Source organism: Mycteria americana, chromosome 5 (genome assembly GCF_035582795.1).
Source record: "Mycteria americana isolate JAX WOST 10 ecotype Jacksonville Zoo and Gardens chromosome 5, USCA_MyAme_1.0, whole genome shotgun sequence".
NCBI lineage: Eukaryota > Metazoa > Chordata > Aves > Ciconiiformes > Ciconiidae > Mycteria > Mycteria americana.
The window spans coordinates 30,482,128-30,498,099 of NC_134369.1; the positions used below are offsets into that span (position 1 = coordinate 30,482,128).

At 39.4% G+C, this 15,972-nt stretch overlaps 1 protein-coding gene across 9 annotated transcripts in view; it reads left to right on the forward strand.

The window, feature by feature from the left end:
• Positions 1-15,972, forward strand: part of PHF21A (PHD finger protein 21A) — a 139,819-nt gene that overhangs the window by 2,516 nt on the left and 121,331 nt on the right. For 2 of the 9 annotated variants that reach the window (XM_075502697.1, XM_075502696.1), the window contains exon 1: positions 10,214-10,474. The exons of 2 other annotated variants lie outside the window; for them this stretch is intronic. The gene's annotated coding sequence lies outside the window, so the exon portion shown is untranslated. Of the gene's footprint in view, positions 1-10,208; positions 10,483-11,137; positions 11,157-15,972 lie in introns of those variants that run through there. 5 more of the 9 variants (XM_075502703.1, XM_075502702.1, XM_075502704.1 and 2 more) reach the window with 5 other exon arrangements.

The window sequence follows — 15,972 nt, forward strand, 5'->3', positions numbered from 1 at the left end:
ACTTCTACCCAGTTAATGTGTAATGCTAAAACTTTTATATTAAGCTTGTTAGTGATTGTATATAATGTAACTTTATTGTTTATATTTAAATAGTGACATTAAATTACTAGTAAGAACAGGATCTTGAAAGAAAGAAAGAAACAAAAAAAAAGTGCATAACTACCCATATTAGTTGGAGAAGTTAATTACCGTGCTTTAGTAGAAAGATCACAGGCTTTGGGAATTTTATTTATATCTGGGCATGTTTCATGATAGCTCAGTGAAACCATTTCATTGGGGGCATTTCCTATTACTGTTTTCTAGAAAGGAATTCTGTAGCTCAGTAAATGAAACTTTAAAACTGTATTTAAAAAAATAGGTGAAGTACTTCTCACATGTTTTTAAACCTTTTGACCTTATCGTGGTAGAGAAATTAGATTATTTTATGATGGTTACATCAGCTAGAAGTTTGAGCTGATACAGAGGGAGTATGAAGCAACCTCTTTATCCATTGATTTTGTGTTGCATAGTAGCATGTATAGAGTATCACTTCAAGGTCTTAAGAGACTGGTTGTCCAGCAGAAGGTAAGTGCTTGCTCACAGAGTACTTGCCACCAGCTGGATATCAACTATGTCATGCCCCCAGTTTTTAGCCATACTTCACCTGAGCGACAGGAAACTTGGAGTGGATCCCATTATGGGGTTTAGTGATATTTTTTTTTTTCAGTTAACTAACGTGGTGTATAATTCAAAATGTCAGGTTAAGGAATATTTTGTTATTAATAATTATTTTACCATTAGTCATCGTAAGATATCTACCTGAAAGCTTTTAATCCTTGCTCCTCTCTATGCGCATCCTGAACCGGATTTGTTGTGAGGCAGAAGGCGGCAGTTGAAAGTGGTTTTCTTCCTTTAGGGAGTGAAAATAAAAAAAAAAAAACTTTCCTTCAAAGAACCTAAAGCAAAAGTAGGAAACTGAAACTTATGCTGCTCAGAGGAAAATTCTGTTGTGTTTTCCAGCTTCAACAGTAAGATTTCTGCTTTCAGTTTAGGTTTTGTAAAGATCTCTCTTCACCCTGGGCCATTAAGCTTCATCTGTGTTTCAAGCATTGCGTCTAAATAGTTCTTACTCCAACTTTACTTCTGTTTTTTAGAGATGAGGTTTTGTGTGTGTCTGTTAAACATCACTGTAGAAATTATAATGAAAAAAAAAATCCTTGGACTGGATCTATACAAAGGAGATAATTTTCATGTGTGTTTGTGTTTTCTTTTTTTGGTTTTTTTGATTGTTTTTTTAGGAAAATAAAATGCGTTTTAATGGTGACTTAGAAAGTTGTGAAATTCTCTGTGTGTTTGGAAAGGTTTAATAGCGAGCACAGCTATCACTTGGGTTGTTCATGCGGTTTGTTTATAATGGTCATAATTGCATATGAACACATTGTAGCTGTTCAGTTCCTTTATTCTCAGAGCCCTGAAGAACTTTATTCAGTCAAATGCATTGATACTACTGGAATTTGTTTACAACAGATTTCTCTTTCATTTCAATACCAGTTTGTAAGAACCTTGATAGACTGTCTTATTTCGTGTTATGGGCATTTTGCGCGGGTACCAGAAACTCAAGATGAACATCATGTGAGGAACACATGTTGGTGACTTAACCTTTTTACTGTTGTTTCGGGTTTGTTGTTTGTTGGTTTTGCTTGTTTAAAATCTTCCAGAAAGAACTTCATAGTGTGATAGGGCTTTGCTTTTTGGAGGGCCATCGTACAGTGATGTGAGCTGTAAAGCAGACTAGCCTTCAGGAGAGGCTCCTTGTGTAGAAGGGGCAGTGCTAAAAACCTATTATTAAGCTTCTAATAGTATTTCTTTACTGTCCCCTTCACCCTTTATGCTCACAACTGTGCAGTCACATGCATAGCTGTATACTAGAAGTGTAAGTCTCCACAAAAGCCCTGGCTCCTGTATGTTCGTGAATTGCCCTTGTTCAATTACTCTGTGCCAGAAAGCAGCTCACATCTTGTTTCTGATGATTTTAACTGCACAAAGGTTATTTAGGAACAAACCATATCCCGGAAAGGTGGGACAGTGTGCAGAAGGGTTTTGAGATGTCTGCCGAATGCAAGGGGCAAGATATTTACTTCTGCACCCTGTAAATAGAGGGTGAACTGAAGGATAGTTTTTATAGGTATCTTGCATTAATATTTCATGTTCAGTACAGCACAAAGCCAGTGTCTGGCTTGTGCTGGTGGTAGAGATATGCATTATGCAGGCAAAAAAGAAGTTTATTTACATTTGAGGGGGGAGGAACTTTGTTTTTTCTTATTTTCCTTTTTTTTTTTCTTATTGCAAATACAGTCTCATTTAAAAAAAAAAAAACAACCCGTGTTTCATAAATTTTAAATAATTCATGGCTCCTGCAGTTCCTCACTGAATTAAAAATGGTAAAGTATGATTTTAAGTTTTGTTTTACTCTGCTCTTGTTATATCAAAACTTCACAAAAGCAAAGTCAAGTGTAGATATAGAATGGCTATAAAATGTACAAAAATCAAGAGAGTTTTTAAAAATCTACTTAGTGCTGAGGAAAGGTGCACTTGTGTGACAATCAAAATTTGCAATTAGAATCACCTGTCCTTAAAATAATGTTTAAAGCTGTAGAAAGTTCTGAAAAGTCCCTTCCTTCGGTCTGAGAGGATTGCCATGCCTACTGCCCTAACAAAGCCCCAACTTTACTACAGAATCTTTTGTTTTAATACTTTGATCACCCCAGGCTTTTGAGGAAGAGGAATGTGCTACTTGGTGTAGGCTTCTCTGTGGCATCTATTTTCTGTTTTACTGTTTACATCATTTAAATATCTCTGTTGGAATTATCAAGTACCCTGTGCCTTAAAAGCTCTTTGCCTAGATGATTTGACCTATTATTCGTTCCCTCTTACCTGAGGTTTCTTGTTCACTGTCACTGCAAACACTCACTCTTTGATTAGAGATTGTATGCTCAAAGCATGCTTTAAAAAACCCACACCAGACACCCCCCCAGCCCTAGCCTAATGTCTGTTGTTACTGGTGGGAATGCATTTATAGATAGTGTGTAAGGAGTGAAGCTCTGCTTAATGTGAGCTCTGTTGTAGGCCATGTTCACACAGCTTCTCTGCTTTTTTAATGTCAGATTTCTTAAAATGTGTGTTTTCCAGATTCTGCCCTTCCACCTGACAGTACTGCGCTTGTAGGACAAAAGGGAATATTACCAAGTTCACTTACCACAGAATTGTGTTGTGTGCCTCTTAAGTGAGGGACTCCACCATTGCATGCGTAATTAGAAATATGTTTTCAAAATGTAGCCGGTGTGTTTCCTGAATGGGATTACGGATACATGAATGGTTAAAACAAATGAGGGCGGATTTGAGCCTGTGACTCTAAGACGGCCTGTGCTTGGACTCAGTCTCCAGGCCTGTGAGAGAACTCTAGCAGAGCAGCCGAGCTTACAGTCGGTTCGGTGTCGTTGTTTCTGCCTGCGAAATACAAGCTGTCAGTACGAAAGGGAGAAGGAACATTGATTCCTTCTCTTGTTCACCTCCAATCCTGCAGATCCAAGCATCGTTAACTATGTGGATCCCGAAGGCAGCATAGTTGCAAACAGCTAATTGAAGAGATCAAGTGGTATCCTATTGAAGCTTTAAATTGTTTTAACAAAACTTCTGAGTAATCACAATAATTATTTTCTGATAAGCTGGCTGATAGTAACTATGGCAACAGCTGTCTTTGGCCTATGGACAGTATTGCTGTATTGACAAAACCTTTAGATGCTCCTGAGGCCTCTTGCCTCTATAGGGAAGTGCATCAGGATGTCTTTCAGGTGACTGAAGCGTCACCGTTTGTCTTTCTGTTGCAACGGGACGCCGTCTTTCTCTTGGGTCAGAGTCTTGGTCCTTTTTCTTTTGCGTGTTTTTGCGGGTGCTGCCTGCTAGCCTGGAAACGCTGCAAAGGCTGTCTTGTTCTACAAAGACTAGTGAAACATGTAAGTACTTAGATGGAATTATATACGCATATTATTGGTTTTTTAATAATAATAATAATAATCCAGAGGTCGGGGAAAAGGGAAGGAAAAGAAAGGAGGACTTACTCGTTTTGATCCCTGGTTGTTTCCTTCCTCGATTAAAACCTTCTTAGAACAGACTGGTAGGGGGAGCTGCCCTTCCCTTTACTGAACTGAAGTACAGCATATTCTTCTCTGAGGCCTACGCTGAGATACAGCTATTTAATTTTCAGCTAAGCTCTGCTTCTTTTTGGAAGAGAGGCAAGCTCCTGATTCCGTACGTTGTAGAAATGGAGGAAGAGAGTAATTTGTTTCCAGATTACTGAATTCTGGACAGGGAGAATACGCCCCTCACCAAACACACTTTTCCTATTGATATTCAGAAGAGCACTCTTTAATGTTAATAAATGTAGCAGTCTTGGGAGGAAAAAAATTCTTACTGCGCTTTAGTATAAAGATGTTAAAAAGCTATGGCCCATTCTGCATGTTTGAAAGTAGCTAAACTGCTGATTATTGTTTGGGAATTATTGGTTAGCTGATGTGTATTTTTACTGAAATCTTTGTCCTCTTACCTTTGACGTACGAGAACTGGATATCGATCCAGCTTACCTGATGATTACTAGCAGCCGTCTCCCTGTACGGTATGTGTATGCTGTTTGCTGGCCCGTGGAAGTGTGCAATATGGCCTACATCTGGTCTCATCTTCAGTAGGAACGTGGCTTGTGGAAACTACAGGCCCCAGTATGCAGTGCTGTGTTTTTATCTGAATAGCTTGCCTGGATTGCGATATACTAATGCATCCTGGGACCTGCAGTTTTCATGAGCAGAAGTTGGAGATTGGTTCTAGTATAACGTTCTAGAAACCGAGTAATTGATATCTTATGCAGTTCTTGGTTTGTCAGCTTAAACCTGTGCCGATATTACTGTGCAGCAGCATGTGTTTTTATGTACAAGTCGAGGACAGTATATAGTTGGGTAGTATGTTGAGGGAAAAGCAGTTGATGAAAGAAGTCTTCCAACTGCCTATGTGTTTTTGTACAAAGAAATATTAATAATTGCACTAATACCTTGCCTCATCTGTGATTGCAAGTATCCTGTTTGATGTTCTGGACAGTTTTGATCTTTCAAGGCAATGTTATGGATGGAAACATCCGGCAGAAGGAAGCTTCCGTTACTGGCAATATGGCTGCCACGTTCTCCTTTCAAACTGCCACCCAACCGTCACAGTGGGTTTCTGTCAAAGCGAAAGGGGATTTGAACAGCTTTTTACCTGCCAAGATCTCACTTCTCTTCTCTGTTTCTTGAGGCCGAGCAATGACTTAGCCGCCTTATGCAGCAGAGCAGGGGAGCCGGTTTGTGTTCCTGCTGTGGGGGTTAGTGACGTCATTGCTGGTCACCAAGGAGACGCAGGGTCTCAAACTCAGGTACTGGCAGGTGCGACCAGAAGCAGAGCACATCTGGTAGTTTTTGTCTGGTGTGTTTGAGCCCAGACCGCTACGCTTGAACTTGCATTGAAGGTGGTGAAGTGTTTCCGGAGCAGAGGTAGAGGAATAGTAACTTTCAGAATGCTTATTTTTTTATATCCATAAGAATAGTGTGTTTTCACCCAAGACGTTACCGAATAATGTTCAGTGGGATTTGGTAAAGTTAACGTGGATGTTAATTTGATCTCAATTGTTAGGCCAGTAGCAAGTTTCATATTCGCTGTAGTCTCGTGTGCCAGGTTTTGGATACTGCAGTTGTCCTAATTTTTAAGTGAGCAAACACTTAACTTTAACTGATCCCAGTCAATGTCTTTGTTCTTGTGTAAGATAATAATAAAAAAAGGTTTATATTTAAGTGCCAAACAATACAAAATAAACCTTTTTGATGTTTTTGGAGAAATTAATTAGAGCTCCAGTCTTGCAAAAAGTCATGTGTATCTTACTTTAAGTCCTGCAGAATTCAGAGAGTATATCTGAATGCCTAAAACCGGAACCTGTATAAGTAGTAGTAGGATCAAGACCTCCAAACTTCTAATGTTGGAAAGTAGCTTCTTTGTATTCACCATAATTAGCTTATATCTAGGTCTGTGTGGCAAAATTCTTCTTTTAGTAAGTGTCCGTAAATTCCACTCAATATAAATTTGGAGTTCATATTTCTTCATAGTTGTGCAAAAAAAACCCCAACAAAAAGTTGCTCTCTCCTTCACCTATATGGATTATAAATATGACAGATATTTAGGTGGTAATAGCTTCTTTGAGGCAGGGAATGTATTTTGTCAGCACTGATGCATTGTACACACTGTGCATTGCTGACACTTCTGTTTAAAATTGATACAAAAAGGTAAATCTATACAGAGATTCATCTAAAACCTTACATATGCTGTAACCATAATAGAGTTTGTAAACAGTTAGTAATATAGTTTTCTTTAAGTGTTCCCAGCCCCTTCACAGCCCATGTGGAGCAAATTGCTGACAGGACACATGGTTAGCTGAAATAGTTACTATTAGTATATTGACATGATTAGAAAGGCTGTCATTGTTGCTGTGCAGGGATGAAATTCCTTTTCATTGACTGATTGGGCCTACACAACAGGCAGGAGAAGAAACCAAGATAAATCTATATGTAGTGGAACGATGATGTATCTTGTCCTCCAAGGACGTTTTACCCTCTGTAGAGAGCCTGTGACAGTGCCCTTTGTAATGCTGCTGTATCGGGGTATTCTAGATAAGGAACGTGGGTAATAGGGATGTACAAAAGGGTTTGATGCATAGCTGTAAAGAAAAACTCTTCTGTAAGTACTTCTTATCTCATAAGAGCAAATGTGTCGATCTGCGAGGAAATCCTGGCCCTGCTCAAGTCGACGGGAAGCTTCCTAGTTGAATCAAGAGTACCAGGATTTCATTCTTTTCTCCAAAAACGGTAGTTTTAAGTGGATTATGCAGGGCTGAAGCACTTGACAAAGTTTGAAGAATCTGATGTCTGTTTGAGATGCTGCTACTGGCCCTTGGGGGTTCTCGCACCAGGTACTCTGTCTCCTAGTGTCTTTGCTGTTCCTTTAAAAAGTGGATAATATTGAGCTCCTGTAACACTTTGTAAGAACTTGGAATCTATTTATTCAGGGCTTTTGCTTAATTTGCTAACACGACAAAATTTCACATGAAAGCCAGAAATTAGTCCTTGATGTATCCAAGGAATACTTTTTGTCTCTGTCTCTTCCTTCTTGCCAGTGTGACAAAACTGCCCCAATTGAGATGTTCAGTCTGAAATTTGAATAACCTGACTTGTGATGGATTAAAAAACAAAACAAACAAACAAAGCCCCGATAAAAAACCAGCCCCCCGCAACTAACAAGCCTTTTTCATAACTTTGTAAGAGGACTACAATGGCCTATATTACTAATAACGAAGCCTTTTGCTAATTTGCATCTAGCTGGAGCTCCAGATACCTTACTGTTTCACTCCTGCTTAGCTTGCAATAATTGTCTCTGATAAGCATCTTTATCATGTAAATCTATCATTGTGTGTAGTATGAATTTGCTGTATTAAGGATGCTCTTCTCGGTGACCCCAAACGGAAAGGATGTGGCTACCTGAGCTTCCCTTATTACCCTTTCAGAGAGTACATTCTGGTCAGGAATAAATTGGGAAGCACTAGCAAGGTTTGCGCTGTTTCTGAAAACCAGGTGCCTGTCCTTGAGTCAACTGCAATTCTTCTCCCAAGGAGGAATCCCACCATACCCCTTATTTTGCATTCTCGGTGAATCCTGCTGAAATCAGTGGATTTGTCACCATGAGACTTGTTTCAGAATCAGAGACTTAGTTTCTATTTCCCACCTGCATTTTGGCATATTTCACCAGCTCTACTTTTCCTTTGAATTTCATGCTCTAAAGTAAACATAGAATCTCCTCCCTTCACATAATTCTCATCCCTGTATGGCAATTTCTTCTTGGCTTAAAACCTGCAGTGTCTTCTCCCACTTACTTCTTGCAGGAATTATATTTGGATGCCTGGCTGTTGATGCAGAACTCTAATAGATTGTGCGGTGTTTAATTTAATCAAACGGTTTTTCCTGTGATGATGAGCTGCAGTTTTTGCAGCCAGTCAAAACCTGATGTTGTTGGCCTGCTAAATGCATGCCCCGGGTTGGTTCCTCACTGTAGTAACAGTATCTTCTCAGCTGCAGAGTTGATTACTTCAGTATAGGTCTATGACTGTGTGACTACCAGTACCTCAAGTTGTTGTTTTGCACTGACATTGTCATTGCTACAAAATTGCATGAGTGAAAATACTGATCTTAGGTTTGCTCCTTCCTGATGTAAGATAAACATGTATGATTCCTCAAAAGTTGGGACCTTCTTTCTGGTTTCCCTTTTCTAACTTAATCTACCCTTCTCTGCCCATGATTGTTTTTGTCCAAAAAATGCTGATTTTTCCTTATGCCAAATGTGTTGTTAATATAATGGATGATTTCATCATCATGTATATAAACAGTCTTACTCTAAGGCTTTTGAAAAGTTAAACTGAGGAAGGGGCCAAGTATCTGTTAAATGCCTGTTTGTTGTGTGTAGAAGGTACTATATGAGACATGCCTGTATTTTTCTCACGTGTATATTGGAAACTCCTACAAGCTTCTTCAGGACCTCTTGCATAATACAGGAAAGGTGGTAAATACTATCTGCATATCTTTTCTATAATTTTTGCCATTTTCCCACATATGCAGGATACATTTTGAGCCTTCAGCTATGCAGCCTCCATTGTGTTATGATTAGATTTTGTTTTCCCTACATTGCTTTCCATGCTGTGGTCTTTGGTAGTCCAGTAGGCACTAAGACTCGTATGGGCTTCTTGGGGATCAGAAGTTGTATTAGAAGGGACTTAAAATCACGCAATAAACTTTCATGTATGTTTCTGGTCCTCATGGCTTTTTTCCCCCTCTACTGTGTAATAACCAGAGTCTATATTAAGAGGAGCTGGGATTTTTCTCAAAGGGATTTTAAAAGGAAAAAAAGAAAAGCCATCCTTGAAACAGCAAGGAGAGGAATATGTAAGGACGATGTAATTGAAAGGAGTGCATGAGAATTTCTCTGTGTGGAGAGAGATGTGTTTAAACATCTTTTCTAGCACAGCAATAGGACCATTAAAAATCTGAGCATTCATTTTCAGATAAAAGAATTTGTTTAAGGAGTAACTTTGCAAAGAACTTACCATAATGATGGGCACTACACTGATACCACAGTAGTGCTGTGATTGTAAACATTAGTGTGAGTGTTGGTCTTGATACTACTGTGGCTTATGCAGTACTAGTTTAGTGCCCTGCACCGTTTTGTCTCATCGTAGTATCTGCTGTTATGGTAAGCCTTCTTGCCATGTGGTGGCTGTCTCCATCTCCTAGGACAGTGTTGGAGCAGGGCTGTTGTGTACATGGAATCACTAAGTCCTAGGAGGGCAGGTGAAGGATGTGGTGATGTTGGTGTGTGAGGGGATGTGAAAGAAGAGTGTCCCTCAGCAGCACATTACTGCCTTCTCCTCTGGGTGAAGCCCCTGAGGGATAGGTCCTGGCTCCTTGAGAATAAAAGTAACTTGAGGGAGAGGGAAAATGGACTGCCACCAGCAGCCTCCTTCAAACTGCTGATCCTTTTGTTTAGAAAGTGTAATCATACCTGCTCCATGATACCCTTTCACTCTCTATCAGCATTGTGAAAGTTGAAAATGGTATTGCCTTTCGGTTGGTTATGGTAGCCACAAAAAATAGATAAATCTACAGTTTATCTTCCTATTTTAAGTAAACAATCAGTTAAAAATCCATGGCAATCAGTGCGAGTAAAAATGTTTTGAACACTTTGTTTTTCTTGTAGCTGAAGTCTACTTTCATTGTACAGCAGTCTTGCACTCAGCTTTTCTCCATTAAATACTAATTGTATACTTATGTGATTCCATGCTAGATTGGCACAGTAATTCAGTGTTATGTTTATGTGATATAGCATGTAAATCTTTTTACTTTATATTGAATAATCATGGTTTTGAGAAGAAAGGAATTTCTATTAAGCGTATGGTTACTTGAATTCTTCCTTTCAGATTAGTGACTACCACTGAGTGTGACTACCCCAGCTACAAATACCATTCTCCAGATGCTACAGTTCCCATTTGTGTGCTTTTGAGGAGAAGAAAGAAAAAAAAAAAGGCTTTTTAAGGGGTAAGGAGGGAGAATATAATAAAAGGGTAAGGGAAGACAGAATTTGAGGTTGATACCTGTGCCTATATATTTGCAGGGAGCAGTGAGAGTGCCAGCTGACTGGAATGTAGGGGAAGGAAGATCAGAGCACATCAGTGAAATAATTTTGGAGTGCTTCCTGTTGACTTGTTAATACTGCATGGAATTTGGCCCAGGCAATCTGCTGTTGTGAATCAGCATAGTTTATTCACTCGAGTATAGGTGTGCCTGTTATTATTTGAGAATCTGCTCCACTTGAAAGATAACAGGTCAGTCTGTTAAGTAGTATTATTCCTATGTTTCAGATTAGAAACTGAGTCAGAGAAATTGATTTATTCTGCATTGCGGTAAATCTATTGGAGACCTTAAGCTAGGAACAGAGGCCCTCACTTGTGTGTTTAATCCAGTAAGTTGCCTGCTTCCTTCAAGTCCTGAATGTTGCTATGTTGTAAACAAAAATGAGCCTAAAAATGATTTAAGTATGGGTGGTGTACCAGTAAGTAGTGCTTGCCCCAAAGGAGGTGAGAGTCTTTTAAAACTGGTTGTACCAAATAAATAGGGTACTTTGTTTTTGAAGTTTTGGATATATTTTTTTATTAGGTTATCTTGGGTTGAAGGAAAAGTAGAGGTTTGGGGATGTGAGACCTTCTGGTACATAGGGGAGATAATAAATGTGAATTTGAAATCTAGTGAAGTCTGATCTGCATAGGTAAGCACTGGTGCCAAGTAAGAGTTCTGAGTTAAGTTCTGCAGAACCTGAAAAAATAAAGAAGAAAGGTGGTGGTGGTTGTTGTTGCTGTTGAAATTTTTTTTGTCCACCTTTCTAGCTCCCTTGTATTATACTACAATTAATACAAGAAATTGCATATTAGCATGTAGGCACGATTATGTTTTTACAGATACTGTTACGTGGGCACACATCCTAAATGTATCCAGAGGGTCAGAGTTAAGGTTAGTGCTTGCATTTATCAAATTGAAACATCTCCAGAATGTACTTTGTCTATGACCAGGGTGTGAGTGAGGTTCCAGTAACTTTACTGCATAACATCACTGTTTCTGTAGTCTTTCTGAGTCTGGTATGAAGGACTTCGCATAGCTAGTTGCGTGGCATGGTTCAATGCACAGCAAAAGTAACACTGAGTAACTAGTGTCGTCAGTGCTGAAGTCTTAACCACTTGTTAAAACTATTTTGTGTACAGCTTATGGGAGCAGAATTCTCCAGTGCTCCCAAGTGAGTACTGTTCAGGGACAGATATCTTGTTCTGTTAATTTGGACAAACCCCTTTTCTAAGTGGAAAATCAGCAGACTCAGCAATGCCCAAATTTCTACATCTGTCCCAGTTGGCTGGGTCCAGCGTTGCTTCCACTAACTCTTTTAGGGCTGCTTAATAAGGACACTATATTCCAATGCAAAAATGAAAGGTATTGCTCGCTTTTTGTTATATGCCTCGTGTCTACTGTAAATAGCTCACTTAACCGTGTGAGTCTGGTGCTTAGAACTCCATGTGATTGATTCTGTGACTACCGATGGCATTAGGCTCTTGGGCTCTGGTGGGATATTGAATCACGATCTTTTAAATGCATGTGTCTTGTTCTGGAGTATCTCTAGTTACAAGCCTTAGTGGCACTGCTGGTGGTGTCTGCTGGTATCTTAGAGTATTTGTGGTGCTCAGGAACTTTGGCAAATGCCCCTCTAATGTTTCATTAGAGTTGTTCATGTTTTGAGACTCTGGTTCTGCATAAGCCTGGGGTTGACTTTCGGCAGTAAGCTGGTTTAGTACAGTCTCTGTGCTGAAGTGTTTGTATGTTGTGACATCTCAACTCTGCAACTATGGAGACAGCTTCAAGGCTAAATACAAGGCAACTTCAGTAACCACCGCATCTCATATTCTACGATGTGACTTCTGTGAAGTACAATTCTGGTTTTGGTGATCTCTTTATTTATAGATGGGTGTAATGAAACTTCCTGGAGTATCTTCTTGTGTTAACAATTTAGTGATTGGCATGTTTCTCTTGTTCATGTGCAGTTAGTTCCACATACCTCTCCACTGCTTAATGATATGATGTTTCTAAAATAATTCTCAGGTATATTGCCTTGGCATTAAAGGGCTGAGATCCAAAGAGATAGTGTTGGCTGGCACTGTGTTTTTCAGAGAGAAGACTTTCAATTATTGTTCTCCATGTTGCCAAAGGAAGCAGTTCTGCTTTGTACGCAGGTGTCATGGAAATGTGAAGTAAACCAACATGAGAACTGTATTGCACTGGAAGGGTCGGCCCGCATCATCACTAAGACCAATGGCTTGGAATTGCAGGCAAATGGGCATAAATCTGGAGACATCCATACAGTTGTCCAGTTCTTCCTCCATCTCCCTGCAGCCTAATGTGCAAGAAAATAATGTGCATCAAAATAATTGCCTGTATTTTGGAATATATGAGAATGAACTGAGTTTTCCTGTGTAATAGTTGAAGAAGTATCAGCAGATGTGGGGGAGAACAGAAGCTCGCCTTGAACTTAGGAGGAGAGCAAGAGGATAAGCATTTGTTTTTTGTTGTGAGCAAAAAATGTGAATGAGACTTGAGAGGTTTCTTGGTGCTGCTTGGAGCTCTTTTATACCTTGCTTGGTACTAGAATTTGCTATGTGAGAGATGGGGCACTTCAGAGGAAAACTTTCCAAGTTATGTATCTGGAAGACAAATTATGCATCTGTGATGGGCTTTACTGGTGGGATGGAGAAGAGAGAAATGTTGCCCCATGGATGACAAGCAGAAGCACTGAAGCATGAATAAACTCAGTACACACACGCACACGTTACGATTAAATCTTCTTGCGGTTCTCTTGGGGTTACCAACAAATTCAACCTGAAACATTCAGCCTATGACAGCATGGAGTGAGAAAACATCTAGTAAATCTGAAGTTCTCAACTACAAAGAAGAGTGCCAATTTCTTTGAATTGTTAGTTTGTAGTGCTATTTGTTGCCTATGTGGTTTGCACAAATGATCTTTAGGATGACAAGGGCATTATGTTGCTATTTTCTTTCAGCAGGACCAATTTCAATGCTATTACTGGCCTAGATGACAACTCTCCACCCCCTGAAAAAAACAAAAACACCCCTAAAAACAAAAGAACCCCAAACCAACCAGTGTGATGCCGTAAACAGGTTACTTAAATAACAAAATGATACTACCCCCTATGTGAAATGTAAACAAAATGTAGTGCAGCCTGAAATTCTTATTTTGTTGTTCTATATTTGTCTTTTTGTGTGACTTAAGAGATTTCTCATGTAAACTGGATTGTGGTCAGCTTTCTCACCAGTGTAGCTGAGCAACAATTTTATTGAGGCCATGTCTGCATCTTCATGAAACTGATCACGCAGAGCTTCTGCTCTTTCTTATACATTTTTATCCTTGATACTTGCTTGTTCCTGATAAGGACGATAAGCTTATTGGGTGCATCCATCTTCATCTTACTGCCTACAGCAATACTGAAAGGTGGTGTATACCGGACGCTTGCTTTGTTTTCCAGACCCGTTGTAATTTGGGCTCTAGAAAAATGAAACTTCTGTGTTTCTCACAGATTGAGACCTGCTTGTTTATCCTACATGGCTTTCAGCTTGGCTATCTTCAAAAGCTCATCTGTCAGAAGAGAAGGAAGCTGACAGTGATGAGAAAGCAGACATTCACCAAATTGTTTAGGCAGTGCTTTCTAGCAGGATTAGCAGTACTTCCTAGCAGAATTCTGTTCGATGTTTGTCCTGGGCCTCAGCTTGAGGTTATGCATTTTCTGTGACAGTAGTACTTCTTCAGCTAGACTTCCTTATTAAAAAGGAGAGCATCCAGTACTGCTCCAGGGTCAGACAGGACCTGATGACTTTGGCAAGTTCAGTTTTCTTGGAGAGGAGTCAGACATTCATCTACATGTTCCCTTTGAATCCATTGGTTCAAGAGATCTTTCCTCTGGTCAGCTGGGAGGAAGCCAAATTGTTGCCAATCTTAAGTGAGTCTTGGCAGTTTTTCTAGCAAACATCCATGGCTTATGTTTAGTGCTGCTTTCCAACTTTCTGGGTCTTTCTCAGTTAGGAGAAACTAACTGCCTGAATCTTCTTGGGTTGACATCCTGATTAGTGAGGGGCTTATAGGAGATTTTTTCAGCAGTCTGATGGGTTATGTAAAAACAAAAAACCCTCACACTCTTGAATATTTGATCATGTCTTTATTTCAGTGTTGCATTATATTACACAATAAGCATAAACCAGTTTGATTTCTGATTCAGAAGTTACAATTTCTGCTTTTAACATCACATGCTTGAATTATAGTCTGGTTTATTTACCAGAAGAATGAACCTCCAAAACAACCCAAGACACGTACCAGTATGGCTGCTCAATGTGATTAAATGTAAGAACTAACATACTGTGCTGGACCAAATGCCCATCTAATCCAGCACCTTGCCTATACCAGTGGCCAGCAGCAGCAGCTGACTGAACGGCGTAGGAAATGGGTGAATTCTGTCAGCTGCTGAAATATTAACAGTAAATTTGTGACAGACGCTTGTTTAGCTGCTGCCTGAGATGGAAGCTACATTTGGGCTATTGCACTGTGAATAGCAACATCAAACTATTTATAGGTGAACTTGTTTGCTGCCTTTTTGAACTCATTTATATCCGTGGCTTCCATAGCGTTCCACAGCAGCAAGTTCCATGCAGTTTAACTGCATTTTCTGTTTGCGTGCTGCGTTGATGCGAGAAAAATAGTTTCATTTGTTTTAAACGTGCTTCTTAATTGTCATTCCTCTTTGTACCATTTCTAGCTCTCCCCTTTTTGAGGTGGAGCAGCCAGAATTACGTGCAGTGTGCATCACAGCAAAATGTTCCCTGTTTGTTCTCTGTTCTGTCTCTAATACCTTCTGAGATTTTCTCTGACTTCTTGCTGCTGGGAGTTGAAATGTTTGCTTGCAATAATCTCAAAATCTTTTTCGTAAGTAGTAATGCCTAGTTTAGACTCATCGTTGTGTATTTATAGCTAGGGTTATTTTTTCCTCTGAGTATGTTACTTTGCACTTGTTGACACAGGACAATAAAATGACAAATGAAAATGAATCATTCAGTATTATCAGATCCCCTATAACTCTTTGAAGTTTGCTTTAATTTTAACTATCTAGAATAGTGGAAAGCATCATAATGTCTGCAACCTCCCTTTTTGCCAGATCAGTTAAAAGTATGTTCACATACTCAACCCTGATCCTTGTTATGGTAACTTCTCTGCTTTTTGGCTGTTTAGTGTTTTCTTTATTTTCAGTCTTTTAATATATTCTTAAGAAGGGGAAGGTCCTCTCATGGATTTTGCTCTAAGGTGGTGTGAGGTGTACAAATGGGTTCACCTTCCTTTTGGTTTTGATGCAACATGATATATGAACCTTTTGCTGTTCAAGTTGTATGTATTCCAGTGTCCCTTCTCTTTTGCTTTGAAGTTAAATGTCCAAAAGCTTCATTTCATTAAGATTGCAATCTTCTATATGAATGCTTAGAAGAGACTGTTCCTCAGAGATGTGATTTTTTTTTTTTTTTTTTTAATGATGGTTTAAATGGCCAGTGCTTTATAAACTTAGCACCATGAATTATATCACCTCTGGTAGGTAGCGGCATTCCCTGCCTCTCTTTTTCAGTTCTTTCCTCTTCCAGTTTGTGCAAGTGCCTGTCTTGCCTTTTTAGCCAAGTCTGCATGTTTTTGTACGACCAGCTGTAAGTTTTGGGGTTTTTTTTGGTTTTGTTT